This window comes from Capsicum annuum, chromosome 4, assembly GCF_002878395.1.
Source record: "Capsicum annuum cultivar UCD-10X-F1 chromosome 4, UCD10Xv1.1, whole genome shotgun sequence".
In the NCBI taxonomy this organism is placed as follows: Eukaryota; Viridiplantae; Streptophyta; class Magnoliopsida; order Solanales; family Solanaceae; genus Capsicum; species Capsicum annuum.
In genome coordinates, this window is record NC_061114.1 from 28,531,851 (window position 1) to 28,536,436 (window position 4,586).

At 39.0% G+C, this 4,586-nt stretch overlaps 1 protein-coding gene across 1 annotated transcript in view; it reads right to left on the minus strand.

Moving 5' to 3' along the window:
- Window positions 1-394: 394 nt before the first annotated feature.
- LOC107855648 overlaps window positions 395-4,586 on the minus strand; it is a gene marked incomplete in the record, with an annotated part of 11,128 nt that continues 6,936 nt past the window's right edge. The window contains 3 exon segments of the mRNA XM_047411775.1: window positions 395-1,024; window positions 3,814-4,235; window positions 4,529-4,586.

Sequence of the window (4,586 nt, forward strand, 5' to 3'; positions counted from 1 at the left end):
GTAAGCCCTATCAAGCCTAGTAATGGTGTCTCCATACGTCTGCTGATCCACTTAATACTTCTCATAACTCAAAACGGGCCACATATAAATGACGGGTGGTGGTGGGATCTCCTGATCCCTGAGGCAATGCTGACACAAGCTCCCTAATCTCTCTCAAATCAACAGTGGTATCCTCAAAGGGCCCAGTTGTGGATGGACTAAAAGACTCTGGATCCTCACATGTCGACTTACCCAAGTCGATCTTCTTTTTCTTGCTCTTGCCTGGTGCACCCTCACCCCAAATTTTAAGAGAATAAATGAGGGTACCAGGGCGTACCCAAGTGTCTTGGAGTATTCCCCAACCCCGGCTCTCCTGCATAACTCAGTAATAAGAGAAGGGAATAAGAGATGTGTACCACTATAGTTCTTAAAAAACTTTATATTAGAGATCACAAGCCGACCAACATTTAAAGGAATATCGTCTAGTATACAAGCAACCATCCGGGCACAGAAATATGGAACTACAGTTATATGAGTGCATGGAGAAACCTAAATACAAATGATGTTCAACTAAATGTGGGCCTCAAAATTAAATCATTCATCGATATGCCCCTCTTAGTAACCGCCCAAAGAACCTTCTTGCTAGGACATAATTTCTCTGCCATCCAACTCCCCAATTCATACCTTTTTGCTTCAAATTAATCCATGTTTGCGTTCAAGATCCCATAGATGTCATTTATCTCTTCAGCTCCAAAGTTAACCTCATTCCCCGGAATCCTGATAAATGGGTGTAAGAAAGATACTATGCTAAGATTAGCGTAGAATCCCGTACCTACTGTTGATTTGCCCTGCAAGGATCCAAGGCAAAACATCTTCATCCGGTGGCTATGAGCCTATTATGAAATGCTGGAAGATTTTTTGGCTCTTTCTCCAATCATATGCCTCTCTTCAAAAATAAATTTATTTTTGAAAGATAGCTATAGTACAGGTTGTGTCACTCAGGGTCCATGAAACAAACTTGATCATAATATCCTATGATGTACACCTGGAAAAACATGAGAACAACACAACAACACTCATCATTAATATTTTCATGCACAAACAATGCTATGTGTCCAATAAAGCTTATGGGATGGTTACTTGGTGGTTTTTGGACAAGAATTAGAAATGCAAGATTCTTGGACCAGGCTAGAAATCAGCCTCAGATATGACGATCGAGGGTTATTGAGCCGCGATCACGACATCTAATGACCGTGATCGCCGTATCTGAGGCCAGATTAGGCTTGATTTTCCAAAGTTCAAAATACCAATTTCAGGGCCAAATCGTGTTCAAAATATGAGTTTATCATTAAGAACATTGAACTAAGTTCCTAAACACTCGATCATGCCCCAAGAATATGAAAACAATTAGCACTACAACATTTTATTCCTATTGCCACTCTTGTAAAGTATGGTCTAAAATAGCAGAAAGTGTGGCCTTTGATCAAAGGCTACAGTTTCAGACTTTAGGCAACACTTTTTGGGGGGTGGCCTAAAGAGGTGTAACCTTTGATCAAAGGCCACGCATTTCAAGTGTTTCCATATCAACTACATTTAAAAAGTATGGCCATTAAGGTATAAAGGACATGCTTTACAGCCTGTCATTGGCAATACTTTTATTTGATAAGGCTACACTTACAAGTGTTGGCTTTGTTTTGCTATTGGGCACGCTTTACAAGCATTGTCTTTTGTAGGACCTCTATAACAACACTTAAAAAACATTGCCGTTGTTTTTCTATTGGGAACACTTCACAAGCGTAGCCTTTTGTAGCACCTCTATAACAACACTTAAAAAACATGGCCTTTTCTTTATTATTAGCCATACTTCAAAAACATAGCCTTTTATACCTCCTTTATGATAACACATGTAAAGTGTAAGCATGTTTTAGCCACATTTTTAAGTGTAGCAATATTGCTTAAAATTTGATAGTTCAAGCCACATATTACAGAAATGGCATTAGGCATATAAAATGTTAGTACGTAATTTCTAATTGAAAATAATTATTTTGATCAAAATGTATATATCACTAAGCACATTACATAAACATACATATTTATATATAATCTCACGCACCAATTAGCTAATAAATAATTGAAGTGCATAGATTTGATTTCACGAAAAAACATTTTTTACATACTAATTAAAAAACAACATAATAAAAATTTGTACCAAATTCCACACAACCAAATGTATACAAATGTATATCAAAATATTTCAAAACTTCTTCATCACTTCAATCTAGATCAAGTTGAGTATGAAACAAACAAAGTAATATTATGCGCAACAACTATAAAAATATATATGTACTTGAGAAATTTTGCGCCACACGCTATCCTTCTCCCTAGCATAAAATAAGATTTGCAAAAAATCAAAAAAGACAGTACCTCTCTAGATAGGTTCTTACCAGTTGGACAGTAAGAGAAGCAAATTAAAATATGAAGAGAACAATAAGAAACACTATTTTTTTTTTTTGACCAAGAACAATAAGAAATGCAATTTTCTCAATAACAAAAGTAAGACCAGAAAATAAGGAATGCCAAGATACAAATCCAAGGTCAGTTAAAGTACCTCTGACATCTTCTCTATTTCCTCAATAAGGGCAATCCAGGCACTGAAGTCTAAAGAATTCGTCCTTACTATGCTCTATAATCTTTCCTCTTCATGTGACACCCCAACTTAGGAAGGAGTCCCACATCGAAAAAACACAGGAAGGATGCTGGGTATATAAGTGAGAAAGCCTTACTCCCTAGTGATGCGTTTTAAAGCTGTGCGGCCCTGGGCCCAGAGCGGACAACATCACTAGTGGGTTGGGGAGTGGCAGGGGTATCTCGGGCCTGTGCGGTTTGGGATGCCCATCGTGGCCAGGGCCTCGGGCCGGGTCATGACAGAATGGTATCAGAGTTGCTCCTGTGTCGTCCCTGTCGATGTGGGCCAAAGTTCAAACTGAGTGTAGGCAAATCCCGGTAAGGAGGGGCAAACCTCAGTCCTGAGTATAGGCAAATCCCATTCAGTGGGGCAAACCTCAACGAGGACGCTGAGTCCGTAAGGGGGGTGTATGTGATAGCCCAACTTAGGAAGGAGTCCCACATCGGCAAAACACAGGAGGGATGCTGGGTATATAAGTGAGAAAGTATTACTCCCTAGTGATGCATTTTAAAGCCGTGCAGGCCTGGGCCCAGAGCGGACAATATCACTGGTGGGTTGGGGAGTGGCAGGGGTATCTCAGGCCTGTGTGGTTCCGGATGCCCGTCGTGGCCAGCGCCTCGGGCCGGGTCATGACACTTCAGGAGATAAAACTGCCAATAGAAAATACAGCTAGTAAGTTTATTACATATTGATGCAGCTGACATTCAGGACAAAAGGACCAAAAAAATTTTTCAAACATACAAAAGATGAAAGATGGTGAAAGACAACAAAATTGACAGTAGACAACATGTTGCAGCAAGAAGTAACGGGAAACCGACCGAAGAAAGAAGTTGGTTACAGTATGAAAGACTACTGAGAAAAACAAATAACTACAAATCACCACAGACATCCATAGAGAGCCGAGCTATGGCAGCATCCTAGTATGTAACTATACTCTTGATGCAGACTTTACTTTAGGAAGATCATAGTAACTCTACATGCCTGCTAAAGAAATTTACATTAGCAACATGTATTTGTATTATCATTTTTGTAACTAATTAAATTGATGACAAGCATCCCTTAAACATCTAATGAGGTTCTTCTTTAGTTAATTGTGGAGGTAGCAACAGATGATGACACAAGGACACTGAAAAGTTAAAAAATTATACCTAGGTCATCCTCTGGCTGGTGCATATTGGAACTTCCGTGAACATCTGATGCAATTCCATTTTTAGCAATTCCAACAGCTGCAATGTATCTTGCTTCAGCAGCGTTATTTCAATTTGCAGAAGATTCATAGTCAGTAACTTGGAATCAAAAGGCATCCTGGCGCACAAAACATCTTGTTGTAGCAGGGTCTGGGGAAGGACTGCACTCCAAGAGGTATGGGGTAGATAACCTACCCAAATGTATGCATTAGTGGCTGTTTTCCAGCTCAAACCTGTGACTTAAAGGTCACACGGAGAAAACTGGACCATTGCTCCAAGTCTTCTCTTCAAATGGACATTATTTAGAAGTTTAAAAAAAGGCTTGTGTACCAGAACAACCATCAGTGGTTAATGGCCAGAACTCCTCTAACCCCAAAACTTCCCTATGATTTAGAACTTGTAGATGAGAACAGTTATAGATTGATATAGGTGATAATGCTGAAATTACTTCAAATGAACATCTAGGTAGAACAGTTATATATTGGAAATATGAAACATCAATGTTCACTTGCAAACTTGTTATTATCTCTTTTATTTTGAGCAGTGGCTGTAGCAGTCATTAAACTATGGTGAAATATAGAGACTGTTTAGATTGCTCAGAATTATCTCTTTGTAGATTTTTGGATAGTACCTTAACGCAATTTGTAGTCCATATTACTAGTTTCTCTATACATACCTGTCCAGTAACCTCCAACGATCACCAATCTTAGCATCATAATCATCGATTTCCTTTT